Genomic DNA, 25,000 nt, shown 5'->3' with positions numbered 1-25,000 from the left:
AAACACGACCTGCCAACCATATCACTGACAACTTTGGTTCAAACAGATCTCCCCTCCTCTTATGCTACTTTTTCTCTCACTTTGCACAACTCTCTCACTATCTTAAGATCTTTAACATTCTTATAGATGAGTAAATGTACAGCAGACTACAGGAGTAGACACAGTGCCAGTTAATGATGCTGCACACCATATACACACACACACATAAGATTTAATCTCTTTACATGAGAAAAACATGGAAGGAGAGAGAACATAAGATAAAACAGCTCAAAGCATTTCATGAACAGTGGTTTCAAAGGAACCTAAATGATATAATATTTGCACCAATATATTTAATGAAAGGTTCTGTTCAAAATCTTCCTACTAAATACCATTATAAGACATTTGCACCATTGAGCCATTTTAGTAACATTAGTTTACTGCCGAGGTAACAAACAAGTTGCCTTTGTTAAAAAAAAAAATTGGATTGAATAAACTTCAGTGCAACATTGATATTTATTCATCAGGATTATATTATTTTATCGGAGAAGTATGAAATATGAAAGACATAATAGATTCAAGGGAATTCAAACTTAGAAACAGTGAGAAATGAGATTAACACTGCAAAGGTTATAATTTAGTATTCTAATATTTCTGTTAACTCACCATGTTTTCTTTTATATTCACATGGATTTTACAAAGAAATTAGTTTCAAGCATTAGAAATCTATATAAATTCCGTACTGATCTATTCCTACCTCAGTTTCATTAACTGTGAAATTATGTTACACTTACCGTGAAATTTATTGATGAAAGAAAACAACAACAACAAAGAGAAAAGTAAGACTTTTTGCTTTACTTATTATTTTTTTAATATCTTTTATCTTTTACTTGTTTCAGTCATTAGACTGCGGCCATACTGGGGCATGTTTTAGTCGAACAAATTGATTCCAGTACTTTGTTTTCCTTTTTCTACAAGCCTGGTACTTATTCTATTTGTCTCTTTGCTGAACTACCAAGTTATGGCGATGTAAACACATGAACACCGGTTATGAAGCAGTGGTGGGGACACACACTAATATAAAGACACACACACTAATACAAAGACACACACACTAATACAAAGACACACACACACACACACGTATATACATGATAGAATTCTTTCAGTTTCTGACTACCAAATCCATTTATAAAGCTTTGGTCCAGGGCTATCGTTGAGGACACTTGCTCAAGGTGCCACACAGTGGGACTGAACCCAGACCATGTGGTTGGGAAATAAGTTTCTTATCACACAACCATGCCATTTATTTTTAATGTTAGTTAACCTACAATTATTTTCCATACAGATTTATTATAAATTGTTGTCCAATAGTTAGTGGTGTTGCTAGAATGAATCACTGGGGGTAGCCTTTAGTTTGCCATCCCCATCTGCTGGCAACACAACCTAAACAGGTTTATACAGCAAGGACCAAAAAGTGCCAGCCTGATAAAAGTGTTGCCTGGAATGAACCACCTCGCTTGATAATTCCCTCCAATCAAAGCTTTGCTGTTGCCAATAGCTTTATTTAGCTTTGCTTCTGTATAGAAAATAATTGTAGGATAACTAACATCGACCCTTTTGTTACTATATTTCTGTTGAAATTCATTCTCTTTATTTCAATTAATTTTGAAAATAAAGAATTTACTAAAACCTATGGCAAGGAGAAAACTGATCAGTTACTTTGGAACAACACAATGTATGTACTTCCCTCTGGAGTACTCCAGCACATCACTACACACCTCTGTCATACAGTAAAGTTGTTGAATAGCATCAGTTGTTGTTAAACTCCAGTTAAACCCCAACTGAGCCAATCTATGACCAAAGGTATTCCAGTCATGACAATATTGGCTTTTTTGTGGTGGTAGACATGCAACATCAAGTTCTATGTAATTCACTGTATCTTTCCAGATTTAAGCCAATCAGGTTATGATTTGAGGGAGATGTCATTGCTATTACTAGCAAACTGAGTTACCATTGCTATATTGTAATTAGTTACATACAATAAATAAGATAACCAGACAGCAGTAACAACAATTTAATGAACTAACAAATCTCTTTATGAACCAACAATCAATATTCCTTGTGAACTAACCAACTGACACCTTCCGACTTCACTGCAAACTAACACAAACTTCACTTGACTCCGAACTCTGAACCTCAAACTTACTCGGATTGTTATTATTTATATTTTACTTGGACCAGTCTATCTCTCACAAGGGGGCATCGTAACCCTCATTCCAACATCTCCCCTTTTGAGATTTTGACAACTACAAGAAAGTGGAATTTCTTTTATTTTTCTTTTTTTCTTTCCAGCACTTCTCCCTCTGTTCTTTTTTTTAGCTGTTGTATCTTAATTGTTGCCCGACTTTTATGGTTGTATTGTTCGTTGCATACAATCCTTTTTCTTTTCATTGTACTAAGCACTCCTGTTTTTGTTTATTTGAAAATTTAGTACCTTCTTTGTTTAGGTATTACTTCCAGATATTCAGTCTATTTTCATTTTCTGAAGCTAGTTCTACGGGGCTCAATATCTCTCAGTGCCAGCACTTCAAACATATAAAAGATTTCCATTGGTATTACCCTTCATTCTTCTGTGTCTTATCTTTAACTGGTTAAAGTGTCTCTTATGTTCTGAACATTGTCCTTTAATTAAATACATAATGTTATCTAATTTTTTGATTACACAGTCATCCTCCCAACCTTCTTTACCTTTTTATAGCTTTTAAAATAAACTTTATCTCCTACTTTGAAATGGTTTGTAATATTTCTTGTATTTCCTTCAAATGTATTTTTTTGTTTTTCCTAGCAATAATTTATCAAAGAACAATTCTGTTTTACATGCGAACATTAACTCTCAGCTGGTGATAACTCTCAGCTGGTGACTTTCCTGAATTAGTATTTGGATTTGCCATTATTCTATATACTCTCAAAAATTTCATTAGTGCCTCATCATTATCTAATTCATTCCTAGTTTTTTTTAATGTGTTGACAAATCTTTCTGCCTGCCCATTTTACCTCAGGGTAAAGATGTGCTTTATGGCATGTACTTTGCAGAAATTCAAAAATTCTTATCCTGTGTATTGTGTTCCATTATTTGAAACTAATGTATCTGGAACACTGTATTAAGCAAATAACTCGAATAGGAAATTTATTGTTGTCTTTGCTGTGGATTTATTACATCTGCATACCTCTGGCAACTATCCACAACAATTAGATAGTATGTGCTGTTCACCGGTCCAGTATAGATGATAAGTATACTGGACCATGGGCTCTCAGTCTCTGTACATAGACCTAGTTTGTCTGAGAGTACTTGTAGAAACATTTAAAAAAATTTTCTCTTTATCTCTTCGGACAAATTAATTTTAGACGGACAACTATTTATATTTTTACAATAGAGATTTATGGGGAAGTCTCATAAATTGAATAATTCTAACCAATCGGTACCAAAGAGCTCAGTTGCATTTTTAATGAAGACTTTCGCCTTGCATGTTTTCCCTAGAAATGTGACTTTAGTCCACATTTCGCCTATGAATTGTAATTTGTCACCCATCATGCTATGAGCAGATCTTGCTGTTTTTTCAACATAGGTTTCTTCATTTACTTCCATGCATCCATATTTATCAATGAAATATCACTTCCCGTTTCCAGTTGAAGTTTAATATGTATTCCATTTATTGTTATGTGTACGAATCTTCTTATTTGGGAATCGATTTTTGTTTCTGCCGAGAGCACTCTAGGATTTTTAATGCTTGACCTTCATAATTTTGTTCTGCAGTATGAACACTTGTGACCAATTCTTTTGCAACTGTAACACTTTAGATTTTTAAATGGACAGTCTTTTCTGAAATGTATTCCCCCACATCCATAACATAGATTAGGACATGGCACTCTTTTTTGGTTGTACTTTTCTGGTTGGCATATCTATCTTTTTGAGGAATCCTTTTCTTGAATTTTTTCTACATTGTGTTTCAGGTTTACCAACCTTTGGCATTCTGCCATGGACTGTAAGGTTAAATCTTGGTTTGCTTGTTCCAATTTAGAAAGAATTCTTGCCTGAATTTCTGTATCTTCACTTGGTGTAAGACCTTGTACAAAAATAAGACACTTGAACATCTAAGGTGTAAGTTCTTTGAGTTTAAAACTTTTACACAACCTGTTGATTGTTCCTGGGTATGTGATAAAATCATTGTTCTCTTTTTCATTATATTCCAACACACCATTCTAGTGTTAAATAGAATAGTTTTATCACCATATATGTTGGACAGTAAATTTATTGTTTCTTTAAAACAAATTTCATTGGGGTTTTTGGGCAATATGAAATTACAGTAATTTTCATGCTCAAATGAAGCTAATTTTCACAATAACAATCCCACTTTTTGTTCATCCAACCATGATTTACAACCTTGCTTAAAAATCTCCTCATACCTTCTGTAGTAAGATGCAAAAGTTATTCCCTCCTCTGGGTTATAACTGAATTCATTAATTGAGTTCGAAATGCAAAATGGTGAAAATGAACTTACATCATTTTTGGACTTCTTTGAATATAGCTCCAATAATTGTTGTTGTTGCTGTAATAGTTGCTTCTGCAACTCTTGTTGCTGCTCTTGTTGTTGCTTTTGCAACTGTACTATGGAAGCAAATAGGTCTTCCATTATTTAACAAGCTGTATCATGAACAAATTGTTAAATAACCTATGTGAGCTTTGAAACCCTTGTCACCAGATGTTGTAACGTGATTTTTTACGTACAATAAATAAGATAACCAGACAACAGTAAAAACAATGTAATGAACTAACAAATCTCTTTACAGACCAACAATTAATATTCCTTGTGAACTGACCAACCAACACCTTCCAACTTCACTGCAAACTAACACAAACTTCACTTGATTCCAAACTCTGAACCTCAAGATCGTTACTATTTATATTTTACTCGGATCGTTACTATTTATATTTTACTCGGACCAGTCTATCTCTTGCAAGGGGGCATTGTAACTCTCATCACAACACATATTGAAGCCCTCTTGTTGATCCTTTTATATGTGTTGGTGAAAAGATGAAGAACAGTGACCCTGATCTTTGTATAACCCTTCCAGACAGGTGCAGTTGATGTGGATAATGCTTAATGCCTGCATGCAAGAATCTTATCTAAAGTACCTTGAATGGGGGAGGGTGGTGGTGGTGAGGTACACAGAGCTGCACTTGATTATGCAGTGAAAGTGTACAATAAAAATAGGGCTGGGATGGAATCAAGTTTCTGCTGGTCTAAATTTTTAGAATGAAATAAATACACTAAAAGATATTTATGGACCAAGCAGTGGTGTTATTGTGTTAATTTGTTGATAAAGATGATAATGATAAGTGTATGTGTGTGTGTGTGTGGGGGGGGGAGGTTATCTCAATGATGCTAAACCTTTTTTTAGCGCAACATCATCATCATCATTTAATGTCCATTTTCCTTGCTGGCATGGGTTGGATGGTTTGACTGAAAATTGGTAAGCTGGGGAGCTGCACAATATTCCAATCTGATTTGGCATAGTTTCTATGGCTGGATGTGTTTCCTAATGCCAACCACTCTGAGAGTGTAGTAGGTGCTCTTTACATACCACCAGCACAGGTGCCAGTTACGTAACACTGAGATTGGCCACCACTTTGATCTCACTTGGCTTGACAGGTCTTCTCAAGCATGGTATATTGCCAAAGATCTTGTGTCACTGCCTCCATGAGGCTCAACATTCAAATAGTACTTTTTACATGCCACATGTTAAAATTTTGATTTCTTCATTAATTCTGTTATTGAAGTGTCACTAACATGTATACATGCATTTTAACTTTATAAAAAGCTTAGAAGCAAACATGGCTGTGTGGTATGAAGCTTGCTTCCCAACCACATGGTTCTGGGTTCAGTCCCACTGCATGGCATCTTGGGCAAGTGTCTTCTACTATAGCTTTGGACCAACCAAAGTCTTGTGAGTGGATTTGATAGATGGAAACTGAAAGAAACCCATTGTATATATATATATATATATGTGTATGTATGTATGTGTGTGTGTGTTTGTGACTGTGTTTGTCCCCCACCATCTTTTGGTTTGTTTATATCCCCATAACTTAGCAGTTCAACCTATAGAATAAGTACCAGGCTTACAAATAAATAAATAAATAAATAAATAAAATAAATAAGTAATGGGTTTGGTTCATTTGACTAAAATAAAATTCTTCAAAGTGGTGTCACAACATGGCTGCAGTCAAATGACCGAAACAGATAAAAAAACAAAAATATAAGCTTTCCCGAAGCCCAATGTGTTTTACCACTAAAATCCTGAAGATGTTTAAATTTAATTGCTCTGTAGCTAAGATGATGCCTATTGTATTTGCAAAGCTATTTTTCTAGCTTCTTCATTATTATTATCATTTTTTTTTTGCTGTATATGTAGACCAGGTCGATAATACTCTAAGATATATTTTTGTTGTCATAGCAACAAAGGATCTCCAAAAACAAGAACATGTTTGTATAGCGTCAAATAAAACATTTACATTTGTTGTGGTTATTTTGGAACAAAGTAGAAAACTTAAGCTTCTTATTTTAGTAACTAGTATGCTTCTTCATAAAACTGGTCTAAATTTTATTACAGCAACATTAGCTACAAAAATAATAGAATTTATAACCAAAGGTGTGGCCATGTGGTTAAGATGCTTGCTTCTTAATCAGGTCATCTTGGATTTAGTCTCACTATATGACACCTTAGGCAAGTGTTTTCTACTATAGTCGTGACCTGACCAAAGCCTTGAGAGTGGATTTGGTTAGAAACCAAAAAAAGCCTACTGTATATATATATATATATATATATATATATATATATATATATATATATATATATATATATTTAATTATATGTATTTATTTTCTCCTAATTAAGAATAATTCGGATAAAATAAATGGGTTAATAGAAACCAGGGTAGCAAAGATCACAAAATAACTGTAGTGTAACTCCTGTTTGTGAGGCAGAAACTCCTTGATATTTTGGGTATTTGAGTATATATAAATTTAAAGAATGGAGTAAACACATGTTATAACTGCATACTTTTATTCTGACATATGTTTCAAAGAATTACAATTTATGCGATCCATAGGAATCGGCGATGTTAAAAATGTAAACTTCTCCTCAGGGAAATGTATGGGAACCAGCTTAAACGTAAGACATTATAACCGAGTATGAAAACTATAGTTGGATAAGGTTATAATGTAATTCATTTGAAAAAACCGTTGGAGATTAGGACGCTACCAGATATATATATATATATATATATATACACATATCCAGGTGGTGCTATTAAGTTAGACACGGCCTGGGTCAATGCTATTAGAAACTTATCTAAGTATGTGTGTGTTTGTATATGTGCATGTGTTTGTGTACTTTTGTCTTGACATCATGTGATGGTTGTAACTGAGCAACCCTATCATACAAGTGATGATATTCATTTCCAATCTTCCATGAAAAACATATTTGGCTCTGGGAAAATATTACTTTGCTTGGAAGCAGGTGTTGGTTGGTGACAGGAGGAGCATAGAAAAATTTGCCTTAACAATTCCATCTGACCCACGCAAGCATGGAAAAGTTGACATTAAAAATGATAATATTGTCTATCGGTGGGTGGGTAGATGGATCAGCTGCACATTTTTTCCCTCCCCAAGATATTATCATCATCCTCACTATGATGCAACAGCAGCATTGCATCATCAAAGCAATTGAAAAAGACATCAACATTTCATTACAATTTACTATTTTTCTTCAGTAAATCAGATGACATGAAAAAGGAACCATTGTTATTGTCACCCTGAAGTCTATGAGTGAGTTGGTGCATGTAGCAGGGGCACGTGGCTAGATGCTTCATCATATCAAGTTCAGCCCATATTAACTTTGATTGTTATTATAAGAAAATTAATAAAATGATTATTTAAAAATTTGATAAAACATATATAGCCCCAAACATAATACTGAACTCGCTTGAAATGAATTTACATCAAATTTACATCACAGTCCTCCACCCTCATCATCATCACCACCATCACCCCACCACTACCAGCACCACCTGCACCACCAGCACCACTGCCACCATCACAGCTGCCTTTCTACTATAGGCACAAGGCCTAAAATTTTTGGTGGAGAGAATTAGTTCTTTACATTGACCCCAGTGCTTAACTGATACTTATTTCATTGACACTGAAAGGATGAAAGGCAAAGTCAACCAAGGCAGAATTTAAACTCAAAAATTAGAGATGGATGAAATGCTACTAAGCATTTTGTCTGGTATAGTAACGATTCAGCCAGCTTGATCACACCTTTAACAGAATTGCTAAATAGAACTGGATGCGGTTACAAATGCTATGGAAAAACAGTCAGCCACCTTCTATATATGGATGACCTAAAATTATATGCAAAAAACGACAAAGAGCTAGAAACACTACTACAGACAGTACACGGCTTTACCAAGGAAATAGAAATGAAATTCGGATTAGAAAAATGTGCCAAAGCAACCCTGAAAAGAGGAAAATTAGTTAAAAGTAGCAATATAACACTAGATAAAGCCAATGAAATAAGAGAACTAGACGAAAGCCAACCATATAAGTATTTAGGAGTCAATGAACTAGATAGGATACAACATACACAAATGAAAGAAAAAATAAAGAAAGAGTACTATAGACGAGTTAGATCAATACTAAAAACAGAGCTCAATGCTAAAAACAAGATAATGGGTATCAACACTTTAGCTGTCCCAGTTATAAGCTACAGCTACAACATCCTTAACTGGACACTAAACGAACTATGTAAAATAGACAGGAAAATAAGAAAAATAATGACAGGATATAGGATGCACCACCCAAAATCTGACATAGAAAGGCTATATATACAATGCACAGAAGGTGGCAGGGGTCTTATACAGCTAGAAAACTATTATAAAATAACCACCATAGGACTGCAAAAATACCTACTCCAGAAGCAAGGGAAACTAATACAAATAGCCACAAAACACGAGCAAAACAAAAAACTGTTTTCAGTATTTAAGGAAGCTGACAAATACAAACAAGAAATCAATCTACCTAACAAATACGAAGAAGAAGAAGAAGAAGAAACAACAAAAGCTATAAAACAAATGAAATCCAAACTAAAACTAGAACAGCAACAGACCATGATAAAACGATGGCAAGAAAAGCCCCTACATGGTAAATACTGGGCTAAACTAAATGCGAAAGAAATAGACAGAGAAAAATCCCAGCAATGGCTGAGAAGCTCAGGACTCAAAGCAGAGACTGAAGGATTTTTAATTGCTGCACAAGACCAAAGCCTCCCCACCAGAAATTACCAAAAACACATAATGAAAAGAAATATAACAAGTAACTGTAGAATATGTGGAGATCGACAAGAAACAATAAATCATATTATCTCTGGCTGCCCAGTCCTGGCTAAGAAGGAATATATTCACAGACACGACAGAGCTGGGACCTATATACACTGGAAGCTATGCCAACATTATGGAATAACAACAGAAAAAAGATGGTATAAACACACGCCAGAAAAGGTCACAGAAAACGAGAAAGCAACCATACTCTGGGATATGCCAATACACACAGATAGAGAAATTAAGGCAAATAGACAAGATATAGTTGTCAAAGATCATGAAGAAAAAAAATGCTTTCTAATTGATGTATCAATACCAGCAGATGACAACGTTTCTCTAAAAGAAATGGAAAAACTTTCAAAATACAAAGACCTGGAAATAGAGATAACTCGAATGTGGAATCTAAAAACAGAAACAATTCCTATCATAGTAGGTGCCTTAGGTATAATAAAAAAATATTCAGACAAATACATAACAAAAATAGCAGGACTTACAAATATATATAACATACAGAAAATTGCACTACTGGGTACTGCACACATTCTACGCAAAACACTTTCAATACAGTAAACATAAGAGCACCACAGCAAACCACAGCACATACCCAAGGCGCACAGAGCTGCGCTCGGTAGTGAAGTGAAAGCACGTTATAAAAATAAAACTACTGAATAATAATAATAATAATAATAATAATAATAATGTCATCATCCAAGCTCACAGACTGGAAAACGCTGATGACTGGATGTTAATACTTGTCTTCAAATATGAAAACAAGAAAGCATCATACTCAGTAACAAAACAGGCAAAGGAATATCTAAGTCTAATTCCAAATACAACAAATTCTAGGATTAGGCATACTAGAAACAAGCACAGAAAAAGCTAAGCGCATGAAAACCTGTGCTAAAACTGCTGCCTTAGATATTCTTACTGATAAATGGCTAGAAAAAATTTTCATTGGCAAATACCCAAAGAGAGCTAATAGTGCCGATGTTGACAAAGCCCTTACCTATCAATGGTTAGTGGTTTCTGGCTTAAAATCAGAAACAGAAGGGTTTATCATAGCAACCCAAGATCAATGCCTATCTACAAGAAACTACCAGGCCAACAGCAGTTGCCCAATATGTCATGTATGTCAACAACAAAATCAAACCATTGATCATGTTCAATACAGTTCTATTTTTAAGAGATGAGGAATTATGTGTATTATTTACATTATTTACATTTGACGGATATTTGTCCCCATCTTGTTTGTTGTTAACACAACGTTTCAGCTGATACACCCTCTAGCCTTCTTCAGGTGTCTTGGGGGAAATTTTGAACCTGGGTTCTCATTCCTAAGATATGTTTCAATGTTATTATTATTATTATTATCATTATTATTATTATTGTTCAGGTCACTGCTTGGAATCAAACTCGGAATCTTGGGGTTAGTAGCCAGCACTCTTAACCATTATGTCATATGCCTATTGTTCAGTGACCTGAACAATAATAATAATAATGATAATAATAATGATGATGATGATGATGATGATGATAATAATAATAATAATTATAATAATAACATCGAAAAATATTTTAGGAATGAGAACCCTGGTTCAAAATTTCCCCCAAGACACCTGAAGAAGGCTGGAGGGAATAACAGCTGAAACGTTGTGTTAACAACAAACAAGATGAGGACAAATATCCGTCGAATGTCAATAATGCAAATAATATACACTGATCATGTTGTCTCCATATGCAGTCTTCTTGTGCCTACAGAGTATCTCAACAGGCATGATAGAGCATATATTTTTAAAGATTTTGTCCTTGAGCAGTTTCTCTAAATTCTGGTTTACAAATAGCATGACTTCACACATTTTTAAATTGTAGAAAGGTATATTGTGAAAATAGTTAAATGACTAATTATAGAAATATGAAAGCAACAAACTGAAATTCAATGTATAAAAGTCTTGATGGCTATATTTTATTAATCGAATAAAGAAATATTAGCACGGCTGTGTTGTAAGAAGCTTGCTTCTCAACTACATGATCCCTAGTTCAGTTCCACTGTGTGGAACCTTGGGAAAGTGTCCTTGTGAGTTAGTTTGGTAGATAGAAACTGAAAGAATCCCGTTTATATGTGTCAATATTTGTGCTTGTCTCCAACCAATTCGTGACAACTGGTGTTGGTGTGTTTGCATACCTGTAACTTAGCAGGCTTAACAAAAAAAAAGTACTGAGGTTGATTCATTTGACTAAAAATTCTTCAAGGTTGTGCCTCAAAATGGCTGCAATCTAATGACTTAAACAAGAGTATAAGAATTTAATATTATGACATTGTATTGCATAATAATGAATATATGGATGAGGACAGCTGTGTAAAAAAGTGCTGACCTCTAACTGTAGAGGAAACCTGTGGAAGAAGTAGATCCAGGAAGACATGAGATGGGTTGGTGAAGCATAATCCTTGGATGCTGGGCCTCATGGAGGCGAAGACAAGTGACCGAGACCTTTGACAATATGTTGTGCTTGAGAAGACTCATCATGCCAAGTGAGATAGTATTCGTGACTGTAGCCAGTATCATGTAAATGGCACCCATGAAACCATAATTGTGGCTGTTGCCAGTAGCATGTTGGGCCTCATGGAGGTGACAAGTTACTGAGACCTTTGGTGATATGCTGTGCTTGAGAAGACTCATCAAGCCAAGTGAAATCATAGTCATAGCTGTTGCCAGTGTCATGTAAATGGCACCCATGAAACTGTAATCATGGCCATTGCCAGTCTCATGCAAATGGCACCCGTGCCGGTGGCACGTAAGAAGCACCTATTACACTCTTGGAGTGGTTGGCGTTAGGAAGAGCATCCAGCCGTAGAAACCGTGCCAAATCGGACTGGAATCTAGTGCGGTTCTCCAGCTTACCAGTTCCAGTCAAACTGTCTAACCCATGTCAGCATGGAAAACAAATTTTAAATGATGATGATGATGATGATGATGATGATGATGATGATGATGATGCTGATGATGATGATGATGCTGATGATGATGATGATGATGATGATGATGATGAAGTAATAGGTAAAAGATAAAAGATCATCAACATTCAATGCCCATGTTCCATGTTGGATGGGTTTCAATGGTTTCACAGGATTCAATGAGTGTGAGGATTGCATTGTGCTATAATGCTTGCTTTGGGCCTGGTTTCCATGGCTGGATGGCCTTCATAACACCGTACTTTAGATTATTCATATTCATAGATAAAATTATATTCTTTTATTCTTTTACTTGTTTCAGTCATCAGACTGTGGCCATGGTGGGGCACCGCCTTAAAGAATTTTAGTTCAATGAATTGGTCCCAGAACTCATATTTTTTTTTAAAAGCCTGGTACTTATTCTATCAGTTTCATTTTCTGAACTGCTAAGTTATGAGGATGTAAACACACTAACAGTGGTTGTCAAGCAGTGGTGTGGACAAACACAGACACAAGCACATACAGACACACACACACATACACACACACACACACTCATATGTGCACACACACACACAGGGTGCAGTGAATATATTGTCTAAATTATGCAAAAATGAAAATAACACAGACATCTCTTTTTAAGATATATTTACTAAAATTACATAAAAATATTTTGAAATACCAAAGAGTAAATGTTCTCAGTAAAGTTGCCATTGGCTTCAACCATGGCCTCCAGACGACTTAGGAATCTCCTGCAACTCTTCTGGATGGTCTCCTTGTTTAAGTTGGTTAATGCTGCCATAATCCTTGCCTTCAGTTCATCTTTGGTGTTACAAAGAGTTTTGTTGGTCTCTCGCTCGACTGTGCCCCACACCTAATAATGAAGGGAGTTGCAGTCTGGGGAGTTAGGTGGCCAAATGTTAAGGCTGATGTGGTTGCAAAAATAGTCTGACAGCCATGACTGGGTTCTCCTGCTTGTGTGGCATGATGCAGAGTCCTGTTGTCAGACATAGGGTCTTCCAACACCCACCCACTTGACACAGAGCAGCACTACCTCCCCCAAGCACTTGATGTAAGCCTCCATGTTGAGTCTGAGGTCATGTGGGAAGATGAATGGCGGCATAGCATCGTCATCACTAATGATCACTTCAAACATCATAATGTTGACTGGATGTTTGATTTTTATCACTCTTGGTACATGTCCTCAAATTGACACCAAACACTCTGAAGTGATCGTATTGGAGCTTCCAGTGTGAACGCCAAACAGTACAGCATGCTGTTTCCAAATTCTGGCAGAGTTAATTGTGTCATGATGCTGCTTTTCTCACAGACGGTGCCCAACTGACCCTACTATACTGTGTGGTTGACAAACTCAAAAACAAACAATGTGCATGCGTGAAATGGAAAGTATAAAATGGCGACAGTTTACCCATCACACCCTGTCAACCCCTCTAAAAGTGAGATAGGTATTATTAGCAAACATATTCTTGATACTATCAATTCCAATATCAGAAGAGCTACAGGGTTGACACAGTGAAACTCCAGCGCTGCCAATGGTTGACTAGTTCCGCAGTATCATAAATAAATCAGCCTGTAGGTTTACCCAGTTTGACATTGTCAACCTCTACCCATCCATATCTAAGCCCCTTCTCCTGAAGGCCCTAACTTTTGCTGAGCAATACACCGGTATTAGTGACCTTGATATTAGAATTATCGTGAATGTCAGAAAGTCAATTTTGGCCCATGATGATTCCTTCTGAGTGAAAATAGAAGGCGATCCATTGTTCGATGTCTTTATGGGGAGCTTTGACAAGGCTGAAATTGCTAACCTCGTCAGTTATACATCTTAGATACCTTCAAGAGACATACCCACCCACATAGGTCGGCCCTCAATAGGAACGATGGCCTGGCCATCTCAAGCCATATGAATGGCCACACCATGGACAGGTTCAAAAAGGACTTGATGAAAATGTTTAAGGAGTTTGGCCTGTCCATAACGGTTACTACCAACTTGACTATGGTTGATTTCTTGGACGTAACTTTAAATCTGAGTACGGGCAAGTATTACCTGTACAGGAAGCCTAACGAAGATACAGTATACATACACAACCATCCCCCACTGTAATTAGAAACCTGGTTCCAGGCATTAGTAAACAACTACCTAATCTTTCAGCTATTAGAGAGATCTTTAACAACCCCCACCCACTACAACGATGCTTTGGCTAGGATCGGGTTTACTGAAAAGCTCATGTATGTGGACAACCTCCAAACACCCTCTCCTCACTCCAAAAGGATTAAGAGAAGGGAAATTATATGGTATAACACCCCTTTCAACCTAGAAGTTTCCACCAACGTAGCTAGGGTCTTCCTGTCGCTAATTAAGAAGCACTTCCCCAGAGGCCATAAGTATTACAAACTCTTCAATCCTCATAATGTCAAGATGAGCTACTCCTGCTTAGACAACATCGCATGCATCAACAGACGTAAAAATGCACCTACACCACCCCCAACCCCAACATGCAACTTCCAAAACTGCATCTTGTGCCCTCTAGAAGGATTTTGCCTCTCAAGGGCCGTAGTATACAAAGCCACCCTTACACCATCTGATGGCATCACTAGGCACTATACGGGTATGACAGCTAATGACATCAAGGCAAGATACTTCCAGTGTATGCACTTGTTCAGATCCAGAGACAGAGAGAACTCTACTTCACTGTCTCGTTTTTTCTGGAGACTCCGTGATCTCTGAGATGAAATACCCAGCATCAAGTGGACTATTGTCAACAGAGTGCCACCATATCACTCAGTGCCCCCCAACTGCCAGCTCTACATCTGTGAAAAACTGCATATCCTCCAACAACTTGTGGTATCCATCAACAAGAAATATGATTTATTGTATTGCTGTCACCAGAGGTATGCCCTTCTGGCAAACTTAGGCCTCTGACTGCTGACAGCTGCTACTCTGTACAGCCTGCACCGAGGTCACTGCTACCAACCAACCCCATGGGCAGGACTGCCATTTACCAATCCCCAACACTTACCAATTCCCAATGCCAATCCCTAGCACTTACCATCTCCCAATGCTTACCAATCTCTAATGCTTGTTTTGCACACATTAGCTCATGCACATGTGCATGAACATGTGTGTGTGTGTGTGCATCAGTAGCATTTTTCCCTTTCCTATTATATTAAAAGTACTCTACATAGTATGTGTCATGATGATGATGATGATGATGATAATAATCATCATCATCATCGTCATTTTATATTCACAGCTTTACACTGGTGTGAGCCAGACAGGTTTACTGAAGCAGCATTGTATATTAAGTAAGTGTGTAAGTCCTGGGATTTTGGTTATAGTTTGCATTTCTGAAAAAAAAGTCATTCCTGAATCATCTATTATCGTTATTATTATTATTACTATTATTATTATTATTATTATTATTATTGAGTGAGAGAGAGCAGTGCATGCCATCAAAGTGACACTGGGGTAAAATATACAAAGCCCAATATACCCATCATGACTACCCGTCAGATAAGGGTACACCAGGCACATGCATCACAACCATATGTGCGCGACATGGTGATCTCATATCAAGATAAACAGTGCATGACCTCGCAGGTGGGGCCCAGTTAGAATTTTCTTCAGGTCGAGTAGCCCATCCCGCTCAAAAGGTCCCTGAATAAGGTTTGTTTTAAGGATAATGAACAAAACACCCATGTTTCCAAAGGTGAATTATTCAAACCCCAAAGAATTCCTCTCAACACATGGCTATGATGCTCCCCCACTACTTCTGCTCATGATCAGAGATGCACATATTGTCAGCCACCAAGGGACATGCTCAACTGGTTACGGTCAAACAACTGACAAGCAAATCTGTGGTATTAAGCAGAATATTTGCTGTAGCCCATCTTTTTATACCAAGACAAAACAATGTAAATGATAACACTTCCAATCAATTAAGATCAGAAGCCATGAGAGCCACTGCCTAGTACTACTACTATTATTATTATTATTATTATTATTATTATTATTATTATTATTATTATTATTATTGCCTTTGCACAGCTTCTAACACTGGAGATGTACTACAGTGTCAGCTGTTCACCTCTTATTTTTTCAGCACCTTCCGGAGTATTTGAGCAGTTCTAAGCAGTGCTGTTTTCTGCAAGTGCTCCACCCTTATTGCAGCCCCTATTTGTTCCACGTACTTCTCGAGATTTTTGCTCGCTGTTCCCAGGGCTCCAAAAATTATTGGTACTACTGCTACCTTTTCATTATAAGTGAACAAGGCAAAACTTTATTATTGTATATAGAGTAATTTTATATAAAATGACATTAGAAATTAATATATTGGCTTATAGTAGACTAATATCCCTTGTAACAGTTACACAATATTGCATTTGTATATGGTATTATAGGGGTATCTAAGACATTTTATATCTGAATATCAAGATGTATATTATACATGGTAGCATGTTACACATAAACTTTTACATTAATACATCATGAAATTAAATATGTATAATTTGTAACTAGTGCTTATTTCTTCATTATAGTTCTCTGTGTCTATAAAAATTAAAGACTGGCTATCCATGGGAACATTAGTATGACAATAACCTAGTTCTCATAGCTGAATCTATAAAAGATTTAGAAAAAAGATTTCGCATGGAAGCAACACCTTCAAAAGGCTTCAAAGTAATAGCAAAGACAAAAGAAGGAAAGAAGACAAGATAGAAATTTCATGTGGGGTATTGAATATAATCTGTAGGTACTGAAGAGGGAAAGTGAGATCACGGACAGGTTGAATGAGGAAATAGACAAAGGTACAAAAATAGCTGGTCAAGGAGTACCTGTGAAATAACAGCTTGCAAAATTTCAGAGGCTCTGCAGAGATTTCTAATGACTTTTCTTACCTGAGTGATCTAATTAATAGTTGCAGTGAGTGTTTCAAAAGCGTAGAAATCAGGGTAGCAACATATCAAGTGTCAAAGTGATTATAGAGCAACACAAGATAAAGTGTTTTGTTCAAGAACGCAATGCACCACCCAGTCCAGGAATTGAAATCATAATCTTGCAATCATAAGTGCAACACCCTAACCACAAAGCCATGCACTCTCATACATATATAACTCTATTTATCTATCTATCTATCTATCTATCTATCTTTCTTTCTTTCTTTCTTTCTTTCTTCACATTTGTGTATGTGTGTGCAAACCATTTGTGTTGGGTGTCATAAAAAACATCATAGTAGGGAGTAATAATATTATATTTATATTTTGCTTGAATCAGACACTTGCTGCTCTGAAGTTTTGCCTGAACATTCATAGGATCATCAGGCAAATTATAAATTGCCTGATGATCTTGTGGTATAATGAAGGTTGACGAAATTGGTTAATAAATAGAAAGAGAATTCAGCATGACATAAGATATGTCCATTTATTAGCAAAGCATACACAGTAATGGCCTCTTACTATTAGGGATCCAAATGTGTTCTTTTAAACTAGAGAGTTCCCATAATGGTAGGTGACTAATCTAAGGGAGATACCACCACATCCTTCTTTCAGGTTATGAGTTCATAACAACAGTTTCTTTGGTGGTCGAATTCTCTGACCACTTCTGGTGTACACTGCTGGTTTGGACCTCCTGAGTTGGCAGGTGGGACATCTCTGTGTGCAGTGAACTGGGTCTCTGGTTGGTCAACTTGTTTGTCGAGATGTCCTGAATCTGCCTCGACAAGAACTGACCTTGGTGATAGAGTTTGCACCACTTTGGCTGGACTGGTTTTAGGTCTCTTCACCTGGTTGTCCTTCAGTAAAAGATGCATGCTCTCTAGCTCAATGACGTTTGTCGAAATTGACTTTTGTTTCAATTTGAGCTGAGAGTCTGCATTTCTGTGTTGCTCAACATTTTCTTGGCAGGATAAATTTTTATAAGAAATTGTTGGAATGCGAGTCCTGAGTTTCCTATTCATCAACAACTCTGCAGGACTCTTGTCATGTTGTAGTGGAGTACTGTGATAATTAAGCAGTGCGATATATGGATGATTTGCTTTCTTTTAGAAGGTTTTTAACTGCCTAAATCGTACATTCAGCTTCTTCGTTTCCTTGTGAATAATGGGGGGTTACTGGTAAGGTGTAAAAAGCCAAAAACATTTGAAATATCCCAGAACGCCTTTATTGCTTTTACTTTCTCAGTATTTACTTGGATTCCTTCTTTGGATACACACCAGTCTGTTGGGGACTTCACTGGATGGATAAGTTTCTCTTTTTCCAATTGCTTTAACTCTTGCTAGACTTTCTTCTTCATGGGAAGTGGTAGTCGTCTTGGGGCAGCAAGTGAGAAAGGTTGAGCTGTTTCATCCAAGTGAATTTTGTATACATGCCTCAATTTCCCTAGGCTTGTAAACACACTGGGAAGTCATTTTTGTATTGGAGACCTTCACTTTTTATCATATTGATTTTACTTAATAGATTGAGAACTTTGATTGCCAGTCCACCCATGTGGTATAATGAAGGCTGATGATATTGGTTAATAAATCGAAAGAGAATTCAGCGTGAGATAAGATATGTCCACAGTAATGCATACACAGTAATGGTCTCTTACTATTAGTGATCTGAATGTGTTCTTTTAAACTAGAGTGTTCCTGTAATGGTAGGTGACTAATCTAAGGGAGATAAAACCACAGATCTCATGAGCACTCAGGAAAAACTCCAGAATAGCAAGAAACTGATGCAACTGAATTAAATATTATACATTCATATACACACGCATTTATGTGTGTGTGTGTGTGTGTGCATTGTTCATGTGAAACGACAACTTCACAAATGAAATGACAAAGGACAGCAACACATGGCAAGACATGCTTAACTGAAGCAAACATGGAAAACGAAACATACCAACTGATGACGATGATGATGATAATGACGACAATGATGATGACAATAATGAAGATATAAAAATAAAAATAGAATTTCACAAAATATACTGGTGTAAATTAATATTTTCATTTGCTGTATGGTAACAGTTTAATATTCATTTTGACTCATTAGATTCTCCTCTTAATGAGTAGAGTCCATGAGCTCATTCTATTTTATTTATATCATTAATGCTCTATAAAAAGAGGCATGAATGTTTTAACATAATGTACCGTTCAAAATAAATCTTGTGGCTACATGAAAAAAAAAATGAAACAATATATCAACATAGATGCCAGCATGGCAGTGTGGTAAGAAGCTTGCTTCCCAACCACATGGTTCTGAGTTCAGTTCCACTGCATGGCCAATTGGGGCAAGTGTCTTGTACTATAGCCTCAGGCTGACCAAAGCCTTTTGAGTGGATTTTGGTAGACAGAAACTGAAAGAAGCCCATCATATATATATGAGTATATATACATATATATTTATGTTTGTGTGTCTTTATGCCTGTATTTGTCCCTCACCCCACCATTGGTTGACAACCAATGTTGGTGTGTTTTACTTCCCCATAACTTAGCAGTTTGACAAAAGAGGCTGATAAAATAAGTACTAGATTTACAAAGGATAAGTCCTGGGGTTGATTTCTTCAACCCATTAAGGCGGTGCTCCAGCATGGCTGCAGTCAAATGACTGAAAGAAGTAAAAGAATATCTGTTGACTGTTCTGGAGTTCTAAACTAAGAGAGCCTCAACCATCTAAATGAGGTCTTAGAAGTACTGATCAATGACATAAAGCACTGACAGTGCCTATTCCTTAGAAAAGCTGTGCTGTGTATACAAAGATATATGCAGCATTGTGTATATTTTAACTCTTGCTTGCTCACTCGATCTATTAGTAAAGATGTTGGAGTTTTATCTTAGTTAAAAGCAGGCAACAGAAATATTTCTGTTCCTCTTGTGTAGGCATAAGCTTATATTTGTAGCTGAGAGGGTAAATTATATTAGAACTTCTAACCTTCCTTTAAGAGCATTATCCTTTACCTTTTACTTGTTTCAATCATTGGACTGTGGCCATGCTGGGGTACTGCCTTAAAGGGTTTAGTTCAACAAATTAACTTCAGTACTTTTTGAAGTCCAATACTTATTCTATTGTTGTATTTTGCTGAACTGCTAAGTTATAAGGACATGAACAAACCAACACCAGTTGTCAAGCAAGGTGAGGGGGCGGAATGCAGACAAAGACAAACACTTAGACATGCACACACACATAAGCTTCTTTCACTTTCCACCTACCAAATCTATTCACAGGCTTTGATCCCAAGGCTATAGTAGAAGATATTTGTTCAAAGCACCATGCTGTGGGACTGAATCCTGAAACATGTGGTTGGGAAGCATAGCTCTTACCTTACAGCTATGCCAACATTTGTAATATAAATAAACTAGAATGACCAGACAACAACCACAAATGAGCTCATGGACTCAACTCGTTAAGAGAGTACTTAACAAGTCAAACTATAGATATGAAATTATTATTGTACAATGAATAAAAATATTAATTTACACCAGTATATTTTTTAATATACCATTTATATTTATATGTTATTGTTGTCATTCTTATTTCATTGTGCTTCTCCTCCACCACTTCCGCTTCTGCATCATCATTGTCATCATCATCATTGTCATCATCATCATCATGCTGGTGCAAGCATGGTAGTGTGGTAAGAAGCTTGCTTCCCAATTACATGGTTCCAGGTATAGTACTACTACGTGGCACCTTGGGCGAGTGTCTTCTACTATAGCCTCAGGCCGATCAAAGCCTTGTGAGTGGATTCGGTAGATGGAAACTGAAAGAAGCTCATTGTATATATGAATGTGTGTGTGTGTGTGTGTGTGTGTGTATGTCTGTCCCGCACCACCGTTTGACAACTGGTGTTGGTGTGTTTACATCCCTGTAACGTAGTGGTTCGGCAAAAGCGACCAATAAAACATGTACCAGGCTTAACAAAATTAAGTACTGGGATTGATTCATTTGAGTAAAAATTCTTCAAGGTGGTGCCCCAGCACGGCTGCAGCCTAATGACTGAAACAAGTAAAAGATAAAATATAAAGATCATCATCATTTATCTATTTGCTTATCCATGCTTGCATGGGTTAGACAGATTTCCTCTAGTAAAGTGTCTTGCCATATGTTGCAGTTCTTTGTTATCTCTTTCAGGAAGTTCAGCTTCTTGACAACAGCATTATTTATGCTGACATATAAATGCACACACACACACACACAACATCCCTCCCCCAAGCATATATAGTATTTTACCCATAATTCCCATTAATGGACCCACAAGTGAGCTTGTATATGGTCTCTCAACATGCTTGAAAGAAAAGCTAATTTCCCTCAAATCACACACAATCTACAATCTTTTGAAAAAGGATAATCTTAGATGATCCTTTTTTGAAAAAGGATAATCCTAGATTATCCTTTCTTGAAGAAGGATAGTCGTAGATAAACAAGAGCAAAAAAGCCCAGTCACAGCTGGAATAACTTGAATCATAGGTCACTTAGTGATATAGAGCTAAACATTAGCAATAACAAAATAATCTCATATTTGCGCCAACTCTTTATAGGATGTGGTTGCATGGTAAGAAGCTTGCTTCCCAACCACATGGTTCTAGGTTCAGTCCCACTGCGTTGTACTTTGGGCAAGTGTCTTCTACTATAGCCTTAGGCTGACCAAAGCCTTGTGAGTGGATTTGGTTGATGAAAACTGAAAGAAGTCCATTACATACATAGTGCCACCTGGCTGGCTCCTGTGCTGGTGGCACATAAATAGCACCATTCAAGCATGGTTGATGCCAGTGCCACCTGACTGGCTCTCATGCTGGTGGCAAGTAAAAAGGACCATTCGAGCATGGTCAATACCAGAGCTGCCTGACTGGCCCTCATGCTGGTGACACGTAAAAAACACCCACTACACTCTCAGAGTGGTTGGTATTTGAAAGGGCATCCAGCTGTGGAAACCTTACCAGATCAGATTGGAGCCTGGTGCAGCCTCTTGGCTAGCCAGTCCTCAGTCAAACTGTCTAACACATGCCAGTATTGAAAGTAGACATTAAATGATGATGATGATGATGATGATGAGTGGACAAACAAAAGAGAAGGGTACTCAACACATTTAGTAGGGGTTAAATGTATTTAAAATAGTTTGATTCAGCTCCATGAAACTTAGAGTTTAGTAGACCTCTAACAAAAGCCTGCCTCTTTCATGTTTTAAATTACTGCATATGTATGTATGTTGCCAGTACCGCCTGATTGGCCTTTGTGCCGGTGGCACATGAAAAGCACCCACTACACTCTCTGAGTGGTTGGCATTAGGAAGGGCATCCAGCTGTAGAAACTCTGCCAAATCAGATTGGAGCCTGGTGTAGACATCTGGTTTCACCAGACCTCAGTCAAATCGTCCAACCCATGCTACCATGGAAAACGGACGTTAAACGATGACGATGATGATGATATATATATATATATATATATATATATATATATATATATTAGAAATATAATATTTCTAAATCTCTCAGAGAGATTTAAGCAGTAGTGGAGCGACAAAGTTGTAGTATATTGTCAACTTTATATATATATATATATATGTATGTATGTATGTATATACACATATACACACATATATGTACATACACATATGTATATATGTGCATGTGTGTGTTGTGTGTGTGTGTGTGTGTGTGTGTGTGTGTGTGTCTTGATGGTGTTCATTCTCACAGCCAGTGCTGGTGTGTTTACATCCCTGTAACTTGGCAGTTCAGCAAAAGAGGCTGATAGAATGAGTACCAAGCTTAAAAAAATTTGGGTACTGTGGTTGATTCATTCGACTAAAAATTCTTCAAAGGAGTTCCCCAGCATGGCCACAGTCTAATGACTGAAAGAAGTAAAAAATAAAATGAAGGATGATTACTGAGTGAGGCTATTACACTGAGTGATCACTGCTATTAACTATTATAAATGACAATTCAGTGTTACTGTGTACATAATTTCTTATCATAATGTTTAGTTACTGAGAAAGACTCAACTGATGCAAGTTAGAGTAATAAATTTCAAAATACACTAAACAGTTCAGTAATAATAATAATAATAATAATAATAATAATAATAATAATAATAATAAAATAAAATGCCTGGTTGCAGTACCAGGCAGTGGCTGTCATGGTTTCTGATCTTAATTGATTGGAAGTGTTATGTACATTGTTTTGTCTTGGTATAAAAGATGGGCTACAGCAAATATTCTGCTTAATACCACAGATTTGCTTGTCAGTTGTTTGACCGTAACCAGTTGAGCATGTCCCTTGGTGGCTGATGATATGTGCATCTCTGATCATGAGCAGAAGTAGTGGGGGAGCATCATAGCCATCTGTTGAGAGGAATTCTTTGGGGTTTGAATAATTCACCTTTGGAAACATGGGTGTTTTGCTCAACATCCTTAAACAAACCTTATTCAGGGACCTTTTGAGCGGGATGGGCTACTCGATCAGAAGAAAATTGTAACTGGGCCCCACCTGCGAGGTCATGCGCTGTTTATCTTGATATGAGATCATATCGCGCACATATGGTTGTGATGCATGTGCCTGGTGTACCCTTATCTGACGGGTAGTCATGATGGGTATAATGGGCTTCGTATATTTTACCCCAGTGTCACTTTGATGGCATGCACTGCTCTCTCACTCAATAATAATAATAATAATAATAATAATAATAATAATAATAATAATAATAATAATGGAATCTAAAAACAGAAACAATTCCTATCATAGTAGGTGCCTTAGGTATAATAAAAAAATATTCAGACAAATACATAACAAAAATACCAGGACTTACAAATATATATAACATACAGAAAACTGCACTACGGGGCACTGCACACATCCTACGCAAAACACTTTCAATACAGTAACCATAAGAGCATCACAGCAAACCACAGCATATACCCAAGGCACACAGAGCTGCGCTCGGTAGTGAAGTGAAAGCACGTTATAAAAATAAAACTACTGAACAATAATAATAATAATATGTCATTGCACAGGTATCAAAACTGCCAAACTGGCAAGTGGCAAGACCAGACAGAATTCAAGGCTACTGGCTCACAAGAGAATTCTGTTGCAATTAGACAATTTCCTACAGAGTGGTACAGTTCCAGAGTGGATGATAGAGGGAAGAACCATATTGTTAATGAAAGATTGGTCAAAGGGCAATGAGGTTGGCAATTACTGACCCATTACTTGTCTTAACTTTCTGTGGAAAGTATTAACAGGTACCCTCACAGGGAAAATATATACGTTCCTTGCAGAAAACAATCTTCTGCCAGTAGAACAAAAGGGATGCCCAAAAGGATCCAAGGGCACCAAGGACCCACCTTCTGATAGACAAGGTTGTAATGAAGAACTGTAAATGGTACCAAAAAACTTTTGCGTGGCCTGGATAGACTTCAAAAAGGCTTACAACGTGTTACTGCATTCATGGATTTTGGAAACACTCAACATGTGTGGAATAGCTGAGAATGCATGTGCACTGATTAAGAACAGCAAGCATAGTTGGAAAACGCATCTTTCCTGTAATAACCAGCACTTAGCCGAGATAGCAATCAAAAGAGATATCTTCCAGGGAGACTCTTGTTAACCTCTGTTATTTGTTATAGCCTCGATCCCACT

At 36.8% G+C, this 25,000-nt stretch overlaps 1 protein-coding gene across 1 annotated transcript in view; it reads left to right on the top strand.

Moving 5' to 3' along the window:
- LOC106871649 (uncharacterized) overlaps positions 1–25,000 on the top strand; it is an 88,059-nt gene that overhangs the window by 511 nt on the left and 62,548 nt on the right. The window contains exon 1 of the mRNA XM_014918233.3: positions 1–818. This exon is cut by the window's left edge and continues 511 nt beyond it. The gene's annotated coding sequence lies outside the window, so the exon portion shown is untranslated. The remainder of the gene's footprint in view (positions 819–25,000) is intronic.

The sequence above is a fragment of the Octopus bimaculoides genome, chromosome 19, assembly GCF_046866305.1.
Source record: "Octopus bimaculoides isolate indiv1 chromosome 19, ASM4686630v1, whole genome shotgun sequence".
Classification (NCBI taxonomy): Eukaryota; Metazoa; Mollusca; class Cephalopoda; order Octopoda; family Octopodidae; genus Octopus; species Octopus bimaculoides.
Note: the sequence above shows the minus strand (reverse complement) of the source record. Positions and strands in the feature narration are given on the sequence as shown.